We start from the raw sequence: 22,645 nt of genomic DNA on the forward strand, positions 1-22,645 counted from the left end.
TGAGGTCCCAATAGTTCATTTTTGCTTTTGTTTCCCTTGCCTCCAGAGACGTGTTGAGTAAGAAGTTGCTGTGGCCAAGGTCAAAGAGGTTTTTGCCTGTTTTCTCCTCTAGGATTTTGATGGCTTCCTGTCTTATGTTTAATTGTGAGTTTTGGGTTTATTTTTGTGTATGGTGTAAGAAAGTAGTCCAGGTTCATTTTTCTACATGTCACTCTCTAGTTTTCGCAGCACCATTTGCTGAAGAGACTGTCTTTATTCCATTGGATATTCTCTCCTGCGTTGTCAAAGATTAGTTGGCCATATGTTTGTGGGTCCATTTCTGGGTTCTCTATTCTGTTCCATTGATCCGAGTGTCTGATTTTGTGCCCCAGCGCTGTTCTCAATAACACTGATGGCCTCTCCAGGTGAACTTCCACATTGTTATTCTGACCAAGTCTGTCCCTGCAAAAGATGTCATTCACATTGGCTAGCCCAGAAGGGAGAAAGGAAAGGGAAGAAATGAAGAACACTTTCTTGCCAAAATAATACTGAACACAGGTTTCAAACTCCACATGTACGAAGTGTGTGTTGAGTGTGGTATGGTGCATGGTGGTGTGTGTGTGTGTGTGTGTGTGTGTGTACCTGCACAGTTGGCGGGGGGCGGGGCACATGTGCTCACATGTGTGTTTACTGCTCTTTAGATTTCTGGGCACAACATATAGTGAACCAAAGCTGAAAAGTCATATGGTGAATCAGAATAGTACTGATGGAGAATGCAGGCCTCCTATCCCAGCCAGGGCCTGGATGGAAACAGCCACATAGCTCACGTATTTATTTGGGCCTTGGTGTCTCAGCAGTGAAGATGTGGAGTATATGAACAAAAGATGGAGAACTTTTTCTGCTCTATAATTATAGGTTTCAACTTTTCCCGTGCAATCTATCTTGAGCTGTCCCCATAAAGCAGGCAAGCAGCCTCTGACACTCACATCTTGTTAGAAGTTCTACACTTTTTTTTTTTTTTGCCCCGAGAAACAATCTAGTTCTCTGCCAGCAAGGCTGTCAGGCAGTAACCGAGTGCCTGAGCTCATTCAGTTGTTTATGGGGCTTTCTCTGAGATCTTAAGCCCTTTTCCACAGATGGGGAAAGTGATGAAAAATCTCTCAGGAACAACCATGAGTGGCTCATCTGTCCTCAGCTGTCCTCATGTCACTGCTTGTTTCGTATCTGTCATGCTGCTTAGCTAGTCTCACCTGGCTGGTCAGTCTCACCTGGACAGTTACACTCAGTTATAGGAACTTCGAGAAGAGAAAGGCCCATATGGCAAAGGACTCTAAATGATGCCTTATGGGGAAAAAGACACAGGAGGAGTGGAAGGTGTAATCCAGAGGAGTGTACTCAGGGAGGCACTGCCCTGTCTTCAAATATCCAAACAGCTATTACATGGAAACATCTTGAATTTGCTTCCTGTGCTCTCAAGGGAAGTTCTGACTGGTTAAGCCAGGTTATTTGCCAGGGTGTCCTTCTCTGCAGGCGTATCATGTTAAGTGTCCCTGGAAGCCTTTTCTCTCTCACCTCCCTCTCTGGGCAAAATTACTGCTTCTCATGGTTTTAAATGTCATCTTTGAGCAGGTGACTCCCAAATGTTTATCTCTAGCCCAGATCAGTTTTCTAAAATGTAAACTTGTACATTCAGCTGCCGGCTCACATCTCCACTTGATGTCTCTTTGACATCACCAATGTAATATGTGCAAAAGTGAGCTCTCTATCCTCCCCACACCAAATCTTGTCTTCCCACAGTTTTTCCCATCTCAGTAAATGGCACCAGCCTCCACCCAGTCATCAAGTCAGGAACCTGGGAATCATTTTTGGCACCTTTTTCTCATTCATACCCCACATCCAACCCATTACCAAGCTCTGTTTATTCTCCTTCCAAAATATGCATTGAGCTCCTCTACTTCCCTCACCTTGAAACCCACAACCCCCATTCAAGCCTCTGGCAGGCACTATTCCACACTTCTCCAGCCGGTCTTCCCTGCCTCTGACCCATCCCACATAACAGCCACAGAGACATTGGAAGCCCCATGTCTAATCAGGTCGCCCCCTGCTCAAACCCTTCAGTGGTGTCCATTTCGGTTAGAATATAGTCCAGGCTCCTTCTGGCACCTGCAGGGCCTCCTGCTCTCACCTCCACTGCTACCACTATCCTCATCACTGTGCATTTGTCCACACTGGCCTCTGACAGCTCTTTCCTGGTCCCTCTGTGTTGGCTTGCCTCCTCCAAGGGTCCCCTCTACCCCCTGACTTCCACTCAGTCTTTGATTTTCATCTATGTGCCCCTTTCCCAAAGAAGCCATCTATTTTGTTTATCTGCTCAGCATAACAAACTACCTACAAACCTAGATGCTGAAAACAACCACCATCTTCTTATTTCTCACAATTCTGTGAAGTACCAGGGGCTTAGCTAGGCCATGCCTCTGCTGGTCTTGCCTGGGGCTCTCTCAAGTGGCTGCAGTCAGACAGCTGCTGGGGCTGAAACATTCACAATGTCACCATGCCTATACTCACATGTCTGGCATCTTGGCAGGAATATCCCAGCTGGGACACGAGGGGGGCTGGGCCTCTCTGTGTCACCTTAGGGGCTTGCCCTCTCTGCATGGTCTTCCAGCAGGATGGCCCAATGGATTGGGACCTGGAATGATCCCATTAAAAGTCTTGTTAGAATAGCCATGGATATGAATATCTGTCAGCATGACTAAAAGGTTCCCAGGAGTGATGGTGCAGAATAGAGTAAATGAACCAGACTTTGGAGTCTGACGTTCAAATCCCACCTCTACCATATGTGATTCTTGCTTATTAATTAAGGCTGTTTTGGTTGCCAGCAGTAGAAAGGATTCGGGCTAGCTCAAGCACAAAAGGAAAATTTGCAGTAAGGATCACACGCAGGACTGACAGCAACAGCAGTCAGGGCCCTTGCTCCCAAGTGCTGCCAGTAACCTGTCTCAGCCTCAGCAATCCCCCATCTTGGTGTTTCTCATCCTTTAGTTTCAAGTCTCACATCTGCATGTCCCTCCACATGCTGTTTGACCTGCTTGGTTCCAGCATCAGATTCCTGGTCAACCAAGGAAGGCCAGGGCACAGAGTCACGGCTGCTGGGCCCCCCTGAGAACGGAGGGCATGGCCAAAAAAGGAGGTCAGTGTGAGACCCTTGTGGACCCCAAGCAGGGTTCAAGGACACTAGTTCAAGTTACTGGTAAGCCTTAGTTTCCCTCACATACAAAGTAAGATAATCTACTTCTCAAAGTTATTGTAAGGATTAATCAAAACAATGTCTGAAAGTGCCTTACACGCAGTGAATGCTAAATTCATGGTAAGCGGCATTAATGTTTTCAATATAGCAACATTACTGCTACTGGACAAATGAACAAAGAGTTAATAGCTTCAAAACATTATCACCGTCTTGAAGGTTCTGTGTTCATCCTGTACTTGCCTTGTCCCACGCTGGAATTAGCTGTTTCTCTAAGGAGCACTCATTCCTTGGAGGTAGTATGGGAAATGGTATCCAGAAGCCAGTTCCAGTCCCTAGATGTGCTCATTGCCAGTGGGATGTCACTGCTTCCAGAAGCCCTCAGGGGACAGAGCTAGAGAACACGCACATCTGTTTGTCCACGCTTATTTCTATCTCTCTGTATATGGGAAATCACGTGTTCACACCGATACTTCTAATCCCAATCACCACAGTGTTTATTCTAGTATTCTCTTTTTCCTTAATTGCTAACTTCCTAATTTTGATGGCTCTGTTGTGGTTATGAAGAAGAATGTTTTTGTGAAGGAGAATTATTTGAGAGAAATACTAAGGTATTTACCTAGCAGGAGTCATGAAGTCAGCAATTCACTCTCTGATAATTCAGGGGAAAAAGTGTTCCTTGAACCATACTTGCAATTTTACTTCAAGTGTGAGACTTTTCAAAATAAATGCCTTAAAAGCAAAATCAGTCATACACAAATAACCCTATACATGCATCATTTCCTCCATGGCAGGCATTTTCCTAAAAGAAGAGATGCTGTGTCACAAGCCCTAAGCATATGGTGGAGCCTGGGTGGTTCAGTTGGTTGAGCATCCGACTCTTAGTTTCAGCTCAGGTCATGATCTCACAGTTCGTGAGACTGAGCCCCATGTCAGGCTCTGTGCTGACAGTGAGGAGCCTGCTTGGGATTCTCTGTCTCTCTCCCTCTCTCTCTGCCCCTCCCCAGCTCTCTCTTTCCCAAAAATAAATAAATATTTTTTTTAAAAAGGCCTAGGCATTCATAATTTTAATGAATGTTGCCCATATTGCTCTCCATAGCACTGTTACCAATTTATATATACTCCTGCTTAGAGACAGTGGGAGGCCTGTACCCTCCTTAATACAGTATCTTATCAAATTTTAATTTTTAAAAATAATTCAAGTGGTGAAAACTATTCTCTTATGTAATTTTAATTTGCATTTCTCTTATTGTGAGTGAGTCTGAATGTCTTTCAGAAAGACTTAGAAGCCAGTTGCATTTTCCTTTCCTTGAATGGTCAGTGCACAATCTTTATCCATGTTTTTATTTTTATTTTTCCCCCCATGTTTTTATTGCTTATTGTTCTTTTATTATTGTTATCATTATTGATTTAGAGATGAGAGAAATTAAGCCAAAATGAATAGTAAATATTTTTATTTTTTTTAAATGTTTATTTATTTTTGAGAGAGATAGAGAGAGTGTGAACAGGGGTGGGCAGACAGAGAGAGGGAGACACAGAATCCGAAGCAGGCTCCAGGCTCTAAGCTGTCAGCACAGAGCCCGACACGGGGTTTAAGCCCACAAACCATAAGATCATGACCTGAACAGAAGTCAGATGCTTAACTGACTGAGCCACTCACACACCCCATAAATATTTTTCTTAATTTGTCATTTGTCTTTGGACTTTTTGGAGATAGTTTTTGTCACTCAGATAGTTTTTATTATTATGTAGGCACATTTATCACTCTTTTTTGCTTTATTTATTTATTTTTTGTAAACTTTATTTTATTAAAAAAATTTTTTTTATTTGAGAGACACACGTGCACACACATGCACGAGTAGAGGAGGGGCGGCGGGGGGGGGGGGGTGGAGAGAGAGAGAGAGAGAATCCCAAGCCTGACGCAGGGCTTGATCCCGTGAAATCAATTCCTTTTTCCCCATTGTTTCAACATGCTGCCTTTACTGAACACTGAATTCTTCTATGTATTGGGGTCTATTTCAGGAATTTCTGCTCTTGTCCATGATCTGCCACAGGTACTCTCTAGAGACATGGCTGGAGAGTCCCATCTCCTCTGGTTCTCACCCGTGTCTCTGGCCACTCCTTCTCAGCCTCGGATGGCTGGATCCAGGCTCTCCTCCCCTCCCTCCTGTGTCTCAAGGCACCCACCACCTGCTCCATCCTGGTACCTTTCCCTTCTCTCTCTCTCTCTCAGGCGGGTCTCTCCAGCTTCACTGCAAAGACCCTATATGCCTGGATGGTACGTAGTACTTACTTCTCTGGCCAGATCTCTCCCTCATCTCTAGACTCCTGTCCTCTGAGTCTCCACTTAGATACCTGCTTCCCCCACAAAGTTCCTCCAGAAATAGCAGCTCTGTTCATTCCATGGCTTAACTCAAAAATATTCAAGTCTTGACTCCTCTCTTCTCCACATTCACTCTATCAAGTCCTGTCAGCTCTGCCCTCAGATACACCCAGAATCCAAACAGCAACCTCCACCTTCATCCCTGCCCCCCTGACTCTTACTTAGACTATGGCAGTAGCTACCTAATTGGTCTTTCTATAGTGGCCCTGATTCCACTTCCCTTAGATTTAAAAATCTTAGTCGGTTCATGTCCTCCTCTGCTCAAAGCACTCCAGTGGCTCTCAAAGTCCCACAAAGGTCCCCAAAGTCTGCTTGAGCTGTGCCTCCCCTCAGACCTTTATCCCCTCCCATGCACCCACTTGATTGCTGAGTTCCAGTCACACTGGTCTCCCTTCTGTTCCCTGAATATGCCAAGAGGACTTCTGCCTCATGGCCTTAGCACATGCTCTTTCCTTTACTTACAAGGCCCTTCCCCCAGTTTTACACATGGCTCTCTCCTTCACCTCCTTCAGGTCTCCACTCATAATGCCACCTTCTTGAAAGGTCTTCCCTGAAAATTATATATAAAATAGAAACCCTATCCTGCACCCTTACCTTCTATCCTTTTACCCTGTTCTTACCAACCCTGAAATGTTACAAACAGTATTTTTTATAAACAGTATAAATGGTATTTATGTGTTTATTATATACCTATTCTTGCTAGCAAGTAAGTCCCCATGAGGGCAGGGACTTGTTATTTTCCTTTACTGACATTCTTCTGCATCTAAAAGAGTGCCTGGCAAAACTCTGGAAAACAGTGTGGTGTTTCCTCAAAAAATTGAAAATAGAATTACTCTATGACCCAGCAATTGCACTACTAGGTATTTATCCAAAGGATACAGGAGTGCTGATTCAAAGGGGCACATGCACCCCAATGTTTATAGCAGCACTATCAACAATACCCAAAGTATGGAAAGAGCCCAAATGTCCATCAGCTGATGAACAGATAAAGAAGATGTGGTATATATATATGCTACTTGGCAATGAAAAAGAATGAAATCTTGCCATTTGCAACAATGTGGATGGAACTGGAGAGTATTATGTGAAGTGAAATAAGTCAGAGAAAGATAGATATCCTATGATTTCACTCATATGTGGAATTTGCGAAACGTAACAGAAGACCATAGGGGAAGGGAAGGAAAAATAAGATACAAACGGAAAGGGAGGCAAACTGTAAGAGACTCTTAAATACAGAGAACAAACAGAGGGTTGATGGGGGTGGGGGGTTGAGGTGTGGGAAAAATAGGTGATGGGCATTGAGGAGGGCATTTGTTGGGATCAGCACTGGGTGTTGTATGTAAGTGATAAATCACGGGAATCTACTCCTGAAGCCAAGACTACAACGTATGTCAGCTAACTTGACAATAAATTTTTAAAAATAAAGTAAGATAAAAAAAAGAGTGCCTGGCATATACTAAATCCATCATAAATACTTGTTGACTGACTTACTGAATGAATGAATGAGTGAGTGAATCTGTTATGCTCTAGTAGTGCAATGTTTTAATTATTGTTGCTTTATAATACCTATTTTTCATTTACAATTTCATTTACAATTACAATCAAGATGCCATTGATAGTAAGGTCCACTATGATTTCATGTACCAGCGGGAAAGAAGTGTAACCAATAACTACCAATTAAACCATAACAAAGTGCTTAAAATTTAAAATTTATGCTTACTGAGAGAGCACTTTTAGACTTATGTAGACATAGAAGTTCATCATATCTTACACTTGGACATACATAAGAAAGAAAAGATAAGTAAAATAAATTGGCTAAGGTAGTTCTAAAATGTCTTCATATTCCTATTTTGATTCTGACCACTGATGTCCTTGTTTTCCAACAAGTACTGTCCTCTGTATCTTCACAAGTGTAAGTTTGATGATGTAGCATTTCTTAAAAGAATACCCCACTATTGACCCAGGATTTTCTTCCCAGTCGCTGACAATCTCAGCCAGTGTTGATGTGCATGGACAGGTGATGACAACTACCTCCTGACTGCCTTCCTTAGTGTCCTCACCTCCAACTAACTGAGAGTAAGGGCTTCAGCGTATGAATTTTAGGGGGACACAAACATTTAGTCTATACCACTAGGGAACAGAACCCTGGAGGGAAAACATCCTACTCTGTTGGGTCACTGTGGAAAGTAAGTATTCCCCAGACACCTACACCAGGTCTGAGCTCGACACCAGGGGATGATCAAGTTGAAGGATTTATCAGTGACTGAGGCCGGCAATATTTGTTGCTGGCAGGAGAAATCCACTGTCTAATTGTGAACCTCGGCATCCTAGAATTATGGGGCAAAGCCTATTTTCGATTCGTTTTGAGCTTCTCTCTGCGGCAATTCTAGCCAATTAAGCCGACTCTGCAGGTTCCCGGGCAGTGAGGGCTTTGTGTATGGGCTATATTTAGCGCCCATGGCAGGTGGACATCTGCCACACTGCGCCCAGCACTACCTTGCTCACCTCTCCAGCAGTGTCAGGATGACACCTGAGGGCTTATGTGGCAACGTGGAGGCTCCCCACACCTTGCACTAACCCAGATGCCTCCCTCCTAGCCCCAGTGGCTTTGCCTCAGGTGGCACAGTGCCTTTTTATGGGCACTGTGCTCTGGGTCTGCTGGTTTTTTAAGGGCCTGTAGAAAAATACTTGAAACCTGAATTTAAAATGTATGGCTCCTGGGGCATCTGGGTGACTCGGCCAGTTGAGCATCAGAGTCTTGATTTCCGCTCAGGTCATGATCCCAAGGTCATGGGATTGAGCCCTGGAGCCCTGCAGCTCTGCATCAGGCTTGGTGCGGAGTATAGAGCCTGCTTGAGATTCTTTCTCTCTCTCCCCCTCCGCCCCTCTCCCCTGATCATGCTCTCTCTCTAAATAAATTAATTAATTAATTAAAAATAAAATGTATGGCTCCAAGAGACAGAAATTTCTAAATTGAAATTAGTAAATGTTAATTAAATGCCCAGAAAATGTCAGTGGGCACCTACAATTGAACTCCACTATTATATAAATGTCTAATAAATATGTGGTTATATTATTATATATTTTATATCATATATTTAGTTTTTAAAAAGCTAAAATGTAAGGGTGCCTGGGTGGCTCAGTCAGTTAAGCATCTGACTCTTGATTTCAGCTCAGGTCACCACCTCATGGTTTGTGAGATTGAGCCCCGCATCAGGCTCTGTGCTGACAGCATGGAGTCTGCTTGGGATTCTCTGCCTCCCTCTCTCTCTCTTCCCCTCCTTGTTCTCTGTTTCTCTCTCTCAAAATAAATAAATAAACTTAAAAAAATTTTTTAAAGAGTTAAAATGTATAAAAGCCCTTTCAAATTTGCTAGAGCAAAGAGATATATTTAACATGGGGTATAGTTGCATTTTAATATTTGGTATGAAGTGAGATATGTCCCCTAATGTCAGCACGCCCAGGGCCTGGTCCAGGCAGATGTGTTTTCTAATGGCCATGAGACCCTGACCTCTGGGCAAGGCCTGATTCCCACTCAACCTGCTGCCTAGTTTGTGAGGACGCTTAGCTTGGCCCAGGACGATCCGGGCACGACCCGGACCCTAACGCTCTACAGCAGTGCCTCTCACAATGTCCTCCAGGAGCCACTTACAACGTGTGGAACGCTTGTTAGACATGCAGTTTGGGCCCTTGAGACCTACTGGACCAGATTATCTGGGAGAGGGCCCCGAGAAGCTGTACTTGTAACAGGCTCCCAGGTATTTCTGATACATAGTCAGGTATAAGAACCGGAGCTCTATAGACACTGGTTCTGTTTGGCAGAGAGCTGTGCAGAGTCAGTGAGAAGCAGGTCTCAGGATATGATGCAGGACCTCTCAGGTGCTGTGGCAGAGGACTGGGGCCAGAGCCAGGACCCAGGCAAGAGGTCTAGGCCTGGAAGGGGCATCAAGTAGGACCAACAGACTGGGGTTTATGCCCTTTCTGGCTCCTGAATTCTCCCACCTGCACCAGGCCAGTATGTAGGGCTCAAGCCCTAACAGGAGCTCCTTGGGGCTGGATTCAATATCTAGGGCAAGATCAAAGGGACAGACATGGTGGAGGGGGGGAGGCGTGGAAAGGCTGATATGCACCCATTTATTCATTTATTCGGTGTACATTCATTCATCTAATATGATCAAGCACCTATTCTGCACCAGATGCTGGGCCAGGCCCTGGCCATACCACCAAGGACAAAAATGAATATTATTCCCTGCCTGTGTCGGGTGGCACAAAAATCTGGCAGAGCCACTGGGCAGATGCTAACAGGGCTGATTGGGCCTCATGAGAGCTGCTGGGAAGTGAATGTGGGGTCATGGGTCAGAGGAAGCGGTCCCATTTCACTCCGGGTAGGAAAGGGCCTGGCTCAGGTGGCCTCTGTGGAATGTCTGCTGAAGGATTCTGTACCTACAACTGATCAACCAGTAAGTCTTGATACCTCCCTCTTTCCCCCTGTTCTATCCACCTCCAATTCCTGTCTATCCTGCTTCCAAAATACCTCTTGCTACTGTGCACTTGTCTTTATTTCCCCTGCTACTATCTCAACCCAAGCCACTGTCCTCTCCCACCAAGTATGATGGCAGGAGCCACTGACCACATCATAACAATGAGAATTGTACATCATTGTACAATGATATACAATGTATAATGTATACAATGTACAATGTATAATGATCATTACAATCATTATAAGAGGATAAGCATTATCCTCTTAGCTTCCTGACAGGGACATGGATCCCCTGCTTAAAGCCTCTCCAGTGACTCTCCCAAGCCAGTGTCCCCCTGGCTCACTCTGCTTCCTGCCGAAGTCTGTCAGCCCCAAGGACACTCACACACCTGGGATGCCTTTGCTGACCTCCTTTCCCATTGCCTGAGTGATTGCTACTTATCCTTTATCACTTCCACAGAGAAGCCTTTCTTTTTTATTTTTAATTATTTTTAATGTTTATTTATTTTTGAGAGAGAGAGAGAGAGGGAGAGAGAGAGGGAAAGAGAGAGTAAGCAAGCAGGGGAGGGGCGAGAGAGAAGGAGACATCGAATCCGAAGTAGGCTCTAGGCTCTGAGCTGTCAGCACAGAGCCTGATGCAGAACTTGAACTCACGAACTACCAGATCACGACCTGAGCTGAAGTGGGATGCTTAATGGACTGAGCCACCCAGGTACCCCACAGAGAAGCCTTTTTTGACCACACCCCACCCCCAATGTAAATGAAGTCCTTTGTCTCTTTTACCTTTATTTTGTGTTCATAGCATGTACATGGTAATTATATATTCTTGTGATTATTTAATCATTGGATCATAAGCTCTTCTAGGCAGAGACCTGATCTATTTTGTCTCTTTTGGTAGACATAGTGCCCAGCACATTGATACTCAATAAATATTTGTTAAATGAATGAACAAGCAAGAACATGGTATGCTTGTTCTAAAGTGTCCATCTTGGGGCACCTGGGTGGCTCAGTTGGTTAAGCATCTGACTCTTGATTTTGGCTCAGGTCATGATCTCATGGTTCATGAGTTTGAGCCCTGCACTGGGCTCTGTGCTGACAGCACTGAGCCTGCTTGGGATTCTCTCTGCCCCTCCCCCGCTTGCTTGAACACTCTCTCTCTCTTTCTCCCTCTCTCAAAATAAATAAACTGAATTTTAAAAATGTCCATCTTTGTGGCAGGAGTCATGGGAAATGTAAGGAAGAGGAAAAAAAATCATAGTCCCTGGATTTTAGTAGATTTAGGAAACTGTCTCTTGATGAAGACATTTGTATAGTTATCTACTACTAAATAAAAATTACCCCCATATTTAGCAGCTTAAGGCAAACATTTATAATCTCACACCATTTTAGCAGGTCAGTATTTGGAAAGACTTTAGCTGCGGGGTCTGCCTCTGGGTCTCCCTCAAGGCCAAGCCTATAGTCATTTGAGGGCTTGACTGGGGCAGGAAGATTCATTTGCAAGATGGCTCTCTCACATGCCTGCCATTAGTACTGGTTGTTGTTTAGTAGCCCCAGTTCTTCACCACATGAACCTTTTCATAGGACTGCCTAAGTGTCCTTATGACCCTGACATGGTGGCTAAATTCTTCCAGAGCAGGTGGTCTAAGAGCACAAACCCGAAATCACAATGTCTTTTATGAGCCTTGGGATTCACACTATGTCATTTCTGCCACCTCCTATTGGTTATACAGGGCAGCTCTACCTACTGAGGTTGACTGCACAGGGGCATGAATACCAAGAGATGAGGATCGTTGTGGGCCTTTGTTAAGGCTGAATACCAAGTGCTGAAGTGTAATGCCCTGTGCGTGCGTGAGCATGAATTCAGAGAAGGGAACAATCTCTGGCTGATGAAAGTGGTTGATTCAGTCTGTAGCCTGAAGAATGACTAGCCACTGGGGAATTGTCCATGAATTAAGAGAAGGCAGGCTAGGTGGGAGCACAGCATAAGCAAAGGCACTGAGGCAGGAAATGGACATCATGAATTTATTAGTAAGAGAGGAGAGTGATCTGGATGGAGCAGAGAGTGCTTGTGGTTTGAGGTAGAGGTAGTAAGACAATATAATTGGGTGATATCTAATTAAAGAGGACCTTAGAAGCCAGGCAGTGATGTTGTTTTGGTGGGTTGTCAATAAGGAACAAGGTGAGTGTTAAGGTGTCTGATTATGATGAAAGCACAACTTTAGGAAGCATAATTTAGAGGTAGCATGTAAAATGGCTTGGTCTGGGGAGAGTCTGAAGGTAGAGTCCTGAGCCTTGGCATGGTGAGAACCTAAAATAAGATCTTGTTAATAGGAGTGGAAAGGAGGCAGAGTTTTGAGTATTATTATAGAGGAAAGGAAGATATAGGATGAGGTAAAGAGATGGGTCTGCATCTCACTTTCTCCATGCACAGAATGAGGGTGTATGGGTTAGCATCTGTCCCACCTATCCCCCAGCACTGGGTTGAACATCATGGGATTTGATGGATAGGAAAGTACTCTGACAGGAGAGAAGGTGTAGACACTGAAGGGATTACTATTGTAGGAACAACTCACTTGGTGAGCAGTGTTTATTTTAGGACAGAGGGAGCTAAGGCTGAGAAGAGACTAGAGGATATTTGGGGACATATCTGCCCAGCTCCGCATCCCTCTACCCCATTTCATCCCTCATGGATCTAAAATCCAACACCTCAGGGCGCCCAGGGTGGCTCAGTTGGTTGAGCATACAACTTCTGGTCAGGCCATGATCTCATGGTTCATGAGTTCAAGCCCCATATCGGGCTCCCTGCTGTCAGCGAAGAGCCTGCTTCAGATCCTCTGTCCCCCACTCTCTCTGCCCCTCCCCTGCTCGTGCTCTCACTCTCTCTCGAAAATAAACACTAAAACAAACAAACAACATTAAAAAAATAAAATAAAATCCAACACTTCTCTCTTCCCCTCTCTTTGTCCATGTCCCGCAGTTACCCAGCTGCAATCTGGGCTCTTGACTCCATGCGTCCTGGGGAGCCTGAGATCGCCCCCTCCTGTTCTGTTCACTACAGGCACACAGCAATCAGGAGACTGTGCTGGGGGAGCACTTGCCCTGGCCACCCGTGGCCACTACTGCTGTGGTCTGAGTGGCCTGAGAGACTGGGTTTTGCAGACCCCGAAGTTATACCCCAGAGGTACAGAGGAGGAGAGGCTGACTCAGCCAGCACACTTAGACCTGCAGGGTCTTAACCCCTCCTGGTCCACGTAGCTCCTTGCCCCAAATTCATTGGCAGAGAAAGCAGAGCTGTTTTGTCTCATTATGTCAATATCAATGAGATTCTGTATTCGAGTTCTTCTTCCCATTTCCAAGGACTTTGACAAGCCTCACCACCACCAAGGGGCATCTAATGAACAACAGCACTGTTGTGTACTAAGTCCCAGCTTCCCAACTTAGCATCTGGTTACTTCCCTTCTGTAGGCCTTGGTCTCCCCATCTACAAAATGGGATAGCAGTAGAACCCCTTGTCAAGTGCTGGTGATGACTGAGTGAGGCTCAGGGAGGTGCCTGGCAGGTCACTGCGATAGGGCCAGGGCCGTGCTCCCACTCTCAAAGTGCCTGCAGGCTGGTTGGAAAGACATGTGAAAAGAAAAAAGTATGCTTTTTTGGGCTGCCTGGGCTTTTGTTAATAAATTTCCAGCGGGACGTTTCCGCCACTTGCCTTTTTTTAGAGACACGAAGAGAGGAGAATTGAAAACATTTCCTATGTTGAAATGAAAGGCACTATTTAATCTTGTCACCATCTGCCTTCGCTCCAGGCTGGGAGCCCACAGGCCCAGCTCCCCGTTTCCTAGCGACAGGACAGGCACACCTTCCCCATTAGAGAAAAACACCCACTGCGGGGGATGCTCCTGCCCCAGGGAACTGTGAACTAGTCGTCCCAGAGCAGAAGGGGACCCAGCCTCCCTGGATGTTTGTCTTCAAACAGGCCACGCTGTTCCTCCTTCCCAGGGTCCCACTGCAGTGGGGCCAGCACTTAATTTGCAAAGTCCTTGAGGTGACCCTCAGTGCCCCAAGCCCCCTTCTCTTCCCCAACAGAGCTCAAAGGCTGTCTCAGTTTCCTAGGGCCGCCATAACAAAATCCCACAAACTGGCTTACAACAACAGAATTCTATATTCTCGTAATTCTGGGAGACTGTGCGACTGTCAGAAGGAAAATTAAGGTGTCGGTAGGGTTGATGCCTTCCAGCGGCTCTGAGAGAGATCCAGTCCATGCTTGCCTCTAGGTTCCAGTGGCTCCGGCAATCCCTGGCAACCCTTGGTTTGTAGATGTCTTACTCCCTACCTGCGTCCTCAGGTGGCTTTCTCCATCTCTCTACCTCTTCTCTTACAAGGAAGGGCACCTGTCATTGGATTTAGGGCCCACCCTAATCCAGGATGATCTCCTTGTGAGATCCTGACCTTAATTATCCCTTTAGAGACCCCTTTTCAAAATCACATTCTGAGGTTCCTGGTGGACAAATCTTTGGCCGGGGGTGGGGGGGGGCATTATTCAACCCACTGTAGAGGCTATCATGTCACTCGGGCTCCTCCTGTCTGAGTGAAAAGGCTTGGTAAACTGCTGTTAGGGACAGCATTCAGAATGCTCCAAATGCTCCTTGATCAACAGCCAAGAGGTGGATATATTGGAAGTGGAGTTTGGGACGGCACAACACCTTAACCAGAGAGGATGTAGCCCTCATGGTGGGACACTGGGCACGGTGATCCTGCAGGTAGACCTTCTGACAAGATGCCTCCCTGGTGATCCTGTTCCTAAGGGGCAGCGGCCATGCCCGTGTGGTTGTGCAAAAGGAGAGTCACACCTGCCCTGTCATCCCAGCAGGAGGGACTCCTGTACCACCTCCTTCATCCTGAAGGCTGTTGGGGTCCTTTGTCCTCCTGGGGCCAGGGCGGAGATGAGTGGAGTGCCCCACAGGTGGCTCTGGCCCACCCTGGAAGGGGGCTCTGGGAATGACTCACCTTCTCTCTCTCCCTCTCACAAACAAGACCACCACTTCTGGATGTGGGAGGGTCTCCAGTTCTCTCAGTCTCCCCCTCACTGACGGCTGAAACCCAACCATCTGAAATCCATTTCTTTCAGTTCTTATTTTTATTTTTGAAAACATCATATGCAACAACAAAACTATCACATGAATTTATTCCTTTTTGAATAGGTGATACATTGTCATAGTTTCAGATTCAAAAGGAACAAAAGGAAGTTCTGTGAAAATTCTCCCTCCCACTCCTGTCTCCCAACCACCCTGTCCACCTCTCTAGAAGCCACTGGTGTTTCAGTCTGAAGTATTCTCAGGAGATACATATATAGTCATAGATCTGCTCTTTCTCTTTTCTGCACAAATGGTAGCTACTATACCTAGTTTTGTAACTTGCTGTTTTCACCTCATGATATATTTTGGGGATCTTTCCATATCTGTCATAGAGAGCCTGCTCATATATTTTTTAAGCGGAGGAAGTATCCACAGTGTGGAAGCGCCATGCCCTGTTGATGGACACATGGGTTGTTGACTAGGTTCCCTGATACCATAAACAAGTCCACAATGAATAACCTTGGGTGGGCATCGGGTCACATGTGAGTAGGAATAATCCTAATATTGCTAGAAGTAGCGAGGCCGGGCTCCCCTTCCTCCTGCCATAAACCCTCTGGAGGGCACTCGGGCTCTGGACCGAATGGCGCAGTCTCCAAAGACCTGGCTGGTTTATTGTAAAATGGTGAGAGGTATGCAGGTGGAAATGTGAACCCACCTTGATGGGGGTATTTATGGATGCAGCACATTAACTCGAGTGTGATTCAAGACCATATAATTTTTATGTTGCCATTAAACCTGGCTCGAGCTGAAGCCTCACCTCCATGCACAGTCTGTGTGCAGGTCCCTCAGGGTGGGTTGGGGCTGGGGGGCTGCAGCCAAACTCCAGCTCTGCTCTGTGTGGCCTTGGCAAGCCACTCCCCTTCACTGGGACATTGGGTACTAGAGCCCTTGTCGTTCCCTCTTTCCTAGATTTGCAGAAGACAGGAAAACGTGTTCCGGAGCTCCATGCAAGCCAGGCCCCAACAGCACTCGCATCCTATTTATTAGTAATTACAGTGGCCATGAAACAGAGTGGACCCCATTTCACCTTCTGGCTGGTGTATTTATTTCCAATTTTATGTCCTTGGCTCTCTGAAAGAGAAGTAAGGTTGAGGAACCTATTTCATTCTGTCTTACCTGGTCTGCCCGGGCAGTGCAGACTGTGGGCAGATCTGTGGGGTCCGGCTCAGCAGACTCTAAGGAGCAGGGGAGGTTGCTGTGGGAGCCCCCCCCAGGGCCAGGCTAGGGGTGGCGGTGGGGTGTCTGTGAGGGTTTTATGCCTGGAGGCCTTGAATGCAGACAACTAACAAACATTTTCCTGGGGATTTCTCAGTTAATATGTGATTCAGTCAGATCCTTAGTAAGAGCAGATTTAAACAGAAAAAGAAATGAGTGAAAAATTTTTTGGGGTGGGAGGGCTCACAGAACTGCCTTAAATTTGAAGCAGCAAGCTCAGAAATCAGGTGGGAGCTAGTAGAAGACAAAGTAGCCAGGAGCTCAAATCCATCCCCGGGGAATGAGGAGGTGAGGACCCCACGGCTCCAGACACTAGATGCCACCACAGGCAGCATGGCCACTGCCCAGGCTGAACACAGGACACCAGAGGCTGAGGTGACCTGTTGCTACGAACTGTCACCCCATTGCCTACCGCAGGCACTGTGGTGGGCCCAATAGGGTGGCCTCTGTGTCTGCTCTTAGAAGTCACTTACCTGAGAATAAATGTCCCTTCCTGCCCCAATGCCTAATGTGAGAAACCTGGGTCACTGTCCACACCCTGACCACAAGGGAGGTGGAAGAAAATTGGTGCCTTTTCAGTTTCTAGAATGGGAAGCCAGCCTGCTCCCATAAAGAGTTATGGAGGGGGACCCACAATCTCAAGGAGGGGGGTCAGATGTAGGGGCAGCAGGAAGGCAACTATCATGGCTGCACACAACAGTCTTGGGATTGGGGTTACTATAAGCATATCCCACTTGTTGAGGTGTTAGGGTGGGGTCTTTACCCGAATCAGGGCTCCTAGGATCTTTATATCGAGCTCTTTGCAGAACTCTCTGACAATGTAGGTTACTGCTTGGGATCAGCACACCATTAGGGGATTATTGGCAGATACCCATCTTCTCCATCCTTCCCAGTGGCGCTGATGGTAGGCCTGGAGCACATCCCCACTCCATCTGAAACCCACACCCCTTAAGCTGTCATAATAGCTTCTTTTAACCATGAGAATAATGCTGTTTGTCCTTTGGAAGATATTTGCTGGGAAGCAAAGAAAAATAGAATGTTAGAGACAGGGAGATGTAGCCTGGGGATGACTGCTGAGAGAGGGGTGTGGTCACTGGGCAGCTGAGCTCCGGAGTGGGGAGTCCGCTGTGTGGGGACAGTGGGGACACTGCACGCCTGTGCTCCACTGCACAATGAAGAGTCTTTGCAGCAGAGCACAGAGGCGCCCGGCTGTGGTTGCACATTGTAGGCCTCAGTAAGAGGTGGTGGCAGGGGTCACTGTCCAACCCGTGCGTCTTACAGACAAGGAAACCAAGGCGCAGAGAGAGGGGCAGTGAGTTGCCCAGAGTGACTCCGTAGGTTAGGGGCAGAGTGGAGAGTATGTCTTGCGTGGTCCCGCATCCCTGCCACCCCAGCAGGATGCTGGCACAGGTGGTGGGATGGAGGGTACTTGGAACCAAGGGGACCTGGTTGAAATGCAGACTTTGATTCAGCAGGCAGGGGCTGGCTGAGAGTCTGCTTTTCTAACCAGCACCTGGGGACTGCGCTTGAAGGAGCCAGGCTTCAGAGCAGTGGTTTACGCAGAGGGAGTGCATTCGAATCACTTGGGGAGCTTTCATAAAATACTGATGCTTGGTACCAGAGACTCATTGAACTGGAGGTGGTCAGTGAGCCCCACATACAGGTGGGCTGAGGAAAGCCACAGCAGAGACTGCAAGCGAGGAGTTTCCAGAGCACCAACAAACCTCCTCTCTTCCAGCTTCTCCTCAAACCCCTCAGGCCACAGCTAAGTTTAAACAAGCAAACACCTCCGGGAAATGTGCAGTGTGGCTGAAGTGTGGCTCCTTACAGCAGGACCTCCCCAGAGGCGCTGGGTGCCAGGGGCATCAGGAGGAAAAAGCCACGAAGGAGGGAAGATGTGTAGAGGAGAGGCCAGAGCCAGGAGGCACAATTTTGTGGCTGGCCCAGGGACCCCCAGTTTCAGTTGCTAGAGAAGACCTGACCTTAGCAAAAGGGACAAACAGGTCTGATACCTGAGGGCTGGGGGAGGGGTACAGTGAAGGAGACCCCGCAAGTGGGGCCACTGGCAGGCTGAGTAGTCGGCCTCAGGCAGCTTGAGTTCCACCATTCGTTCCCTCGGGCCTCTGTGGCCACTGCGGTAGTCATGACACCCCCTCCCCCAAGGGGCCTGGTTTCCCTTTAAGGCTCTGGCCTTGAAACTCCCACCCCAGCACACCTGAGGCAGGCTGTAATTTTCAGGATGGATATCACTCAATTCCAGGCAGGACCAAGGAAGTAACCAAAGCAAAAGGCAAGGCGTGGCTTTGTGACTAGGCCCTGGATTGGCTCCCCTGGGAGCACCAGCTCACCTAGGGCTCCCGGCAGGACTCTGGTAGCCAGAGGAGGAGTACTCGGTGCCCTCTTAGAGAATGCTGAGACCCTGGAGCAGGTGAATGGTCTGCAAATTCCTGTTAGCTTTATTTAATCCAGTATGTCCTAGCATTTAATCATGGAGCTCTTTTATTACAGAACGACCATTAATGTTCTACAAGCCTCACAATGGGGTTGAGACCCTCTTTCTTGGAGGCTCTGGGATAGGACTGATGCCCAAGTGCCTCAGAGCTAGAGGTTCAGGGCCAGCTGGAGGCCGAGGTGTGACTTCACACCTCTAGCATGCCTGCAGTCTAGGGAGCCCTCTTGAGCCTTCCTCCCTGAGAGCCTTCAGAGGGAGCCGAGCCCAAACAATACCTTGGTTTTGGACTTCAGGCTTTCAGTGAGACAATATATTTATGTTTTAAGCTTCCAAGTTTGTGGTAATTTGTTGCAGCAGCCAGAAGAAATTAATCTGATCAGTTATGTGTTCACCTTGGAGAGGTTTCCTGGCCCACTGCCAATCTGGGTTCCTGCCTCATGGACAACAGCCCGCCTCAACTTGTGATATATTCTTGCCCTCAGCGGCCTGAATCAGAGAAGCTCTCGGGGGCCCCCTTGGGTTAGGAGGCCCAGGCTCCCCTTTTCCCAGCAGAATCTCCTCACTCAGTCCCCTCCTCAGTGGGGGTTGAGTAGCTGGGGACAAGTTCCAGGCCAGGAAACTTTCCTTCTTGGCACCTGGGTGCCTTAAGCCCATTGCTGGGGGCAACGTGCATGAAGACCATTGCTGGCCGGGAGCACAGATCTCAGGAAAAAGTGCCCTTTGTAACTGTGGGGGCATTGCAGTGGCTCCTACTGATGGCATTTGAAGTGGGGTGTGAGCAAATGGCTAAGAAAGAATTCTCGAGGGGCGCCTGGGTGGCTCAGCCGGTTGAGCGTCCGACTTCCGCTCAGGTCATGGTCCCGCGGTCCGTGAGTTCGAGCCCTGCATCAGGATCTGTGCTGACAGCTCAGAGCCTGGAGCCTGCTTTGGATTTTGTGTCTCCTTCTCTCTCTGCCCCTCCCCCACTTGTGCTCTGTCTCCCTCTGTCTCTCAAAAATAAAAAAAAAATTTTTTTTTAAATTTAAAAAGAATTCTCAAGGCATCTTTGGAACAAAAAGGTGGTTTTATTAAAGCATGGGGACAGGACCCGTGGGCTGAAAGAGCTGCACTGGGGTTGTGAGGAGTGACTCATTATATACTTTTAAGTTTGTGGAGGGAGGAGGGATAGAGATAAAGTTGGTTTCCTAGAGATTTCTGGATGCTAAAAGCAGGGACCCTGAAGATTTAGCTGCTGTCAAGATATGGTTGCTTTTAGTTTTTAAGGAAGTGTGAACATTAAGGCATGAAGGCAGCCATAAATGTCTTGGGGAATGTTGCATGCTGCGGGTCTCTGACATCTATCAATAGGCTGCAGGCTGTAAGGGAATTTAACTTAAACTGCATTTTCCTTGCCTTTGTTTCCCTCATCACTACCAGCTGTGGGAAAGTCAAAGACACAGCAAGCCTAGCGTAGAAGTGGGTCTCCACAGGCCATGAGGCCTGGAGTTCTATCCACCTGCTGCTGGAGTCCCATAGACTGGGGTGCCCCAGGGTTCAACCCCCAGGTCCCCAGAGGGGCTAGGGAAGCCGGGCCTGGCTGGGTCTCAGCCAAAGTCATCTGAAGGGGAACCATGTCCCTCCCCTAAAACTGGGAGGGGGGAGGAAGGGAGGGCAGGGAGGAGGCTCAGGAGGAATCACAACCCCCAGGAGGTGGGACACTTGCTCTCATGGGCTGTGTGACTACTAACACATTGTTGAACTCTTCTGTGTCTCAGTTTCCCTATAAAATAAGAGCTTTGCTTTTCGATCGTCCCTAACTTTTCTTTTGTCACCAAGTCTGTAAGAGCAAATGGGGTACCAGGCTTTGGGGGTGGGGATGGGATTCAAAGGTAAATGAAACACCAAAACTGTCCTGGGAGTGTGTGCAGTCTAATGGGGAAAGCTAGACCCTTGACAGTGACAGAAATCCCTACTGGATGACCGTGGGAACGGGACCCTCTCCCAGTATGGGCTGCATATCAGGAAGGGCAGCCTGAGCCTCAGATGAATTACCAGGGACCCTCGAGGAGGACCTAGGGGGTCCCAGTGGGCATCCCCACATGGAGCCAGGGCAGCATACCCCACAGGAGGAGTGTGAAGGATGGCAGGAAGGTAGACCTCTTGGAAGAAGGGTGGGAAATGGACAGGAACCTAAAAGAAGACAGACTTAGGTTCATATTCAGCCTAGGTTTCTGGGCTTTTGTGGTATAAATTGTTGTAGAGTGAAAGGGAAATTGATATTTAAGGGTGGCTGGTGGCTGAATTGGTTTATATAGAAAAGGGCAGGAAGTGAGCAGGGGGAGCCCTGCAATTTGGGTTTTGAGAAGGTGTAAAGGAGGCAAGCAACTTTGGGGTAACCAAGCCATGGTAGAAATACCCATCAATTTGTTTTTCGTGCTATGGTTATAAGCTGCCTTTGGTGTCTTATCGGATGACCATAGTAAAAACTTACATTGTTTTTCAGTTACGTTTCGATGCCAGACTGATGATTCTTTGGATGCTGAGACTGACTTCCAGGTGAGTGAAATCAACTGCTCCTAGGGGTTACAGGTGGGTGCAGCCTGCCTAAGAGGGAGACACAGAGAAAGACCTGATGTACCTTGCAGCCCAAACCAAAGTCAAACACAGACCTTTTCCCTTTTCCCCTGCCAATTTCCCAGCTCTTTGTCTCATGGATGATTAGTTAAGATCCAAACTGTTTGTCACCTTGGTGGGCTGCCTGTGGCTCAGTCGGTTAAGCATCCAACTTCAGCTCTGGTCATGATCTCCTGGTGGGTGGGTTTGAGCCCCGCGTTGGGCTCTGTGCTGACAGCTCAGAGCCTGAAGCCTGCTTTGGATTCTGTGTCTCCCTCTCTCTCTGTTCTTTCCCCACTTATGCTCCCCCTCTATCTTTCTCAGAAATAAATAAATTAAACATTAAAAAAAAACCTGTTTGTCCCCCTGAAACTAGGTACACACAGCACACAGATAAAATTACCTGTTCAGCGGAAACTTCTCCTGATTGCAGTCACCTTACCTGCACCTTGCGTGTTCTTCCCTGTAAAAGTCCAACTCAAACTCCTGAGGCAATCTAATCTCGTCGGGTGTCTGCTTTTATTGCAGTAGGCTGAATAAAATGAATGTCCTTACTTGTCCGGTTTTTGTCTTTGATAGCCGGGCTTATGCTTTTTCCAACTTCATATGATTTTATCTTCAGGACATTCCTAGGAGATAGATGAGGAAGATATTCTTTGTTCCTCCTTTATACTTGGGGCAGGGGGTAGGGGTGAGACTCTGCAGTGTTAAACATAACTTTTGTGAGGTCACAGAGGTATAAGTAGACCTGAGGCTAAAGCCTGGGTTTCCTGGTTCCTGGCACTTTTAAGGCTGGCCTGTCTTGAGCTCTGAAACCAGATGCAGCCCAGGTCAGACCAGTTCAGACTGGCAGCCTCTGCTCTTGCCTTCAGGGTCCTCTCCCTATCTGGCATCAGCCTGGACCGGACAGTGTGAGGATCCTAAGTCCTAGAGCTTCTGAAGGGGCTCCCAAGAGATGATGTGTTCTGGGCTCTATTTTTCAGAAGCGGCAACAGACTTATGAAGTTTATTAATTTGCCCAAGATCACACAGCAAAATAGGTCATCCATAGAGCAGAACTGAGCAGTGGGAGTAGGGAAGATACCTCAGGAAGAGAGGTGACCCCTGACCTTGCACGTTACCATCTGGCCCCTGGATTAGCAGATAGGATATGATCTCCTTTGGGCCA

Source organism: Prionailurus bengalensis, chromosome A3 (genome assembly GCF_016509475.1).
Source record: "Prionailurus bengalensis isolate Pbe53 chromosome A3, Fcat_Pben_1.1_paternal_pri, whole genome shotgun sequence".
NCBI classification, from domain to species: domain Eukaryota; kingdom Metazoa; phylum Chordata; class Mammalia; order Carnivora; family Felidae; genus Prionailurus; species Prionailurus bengalensis.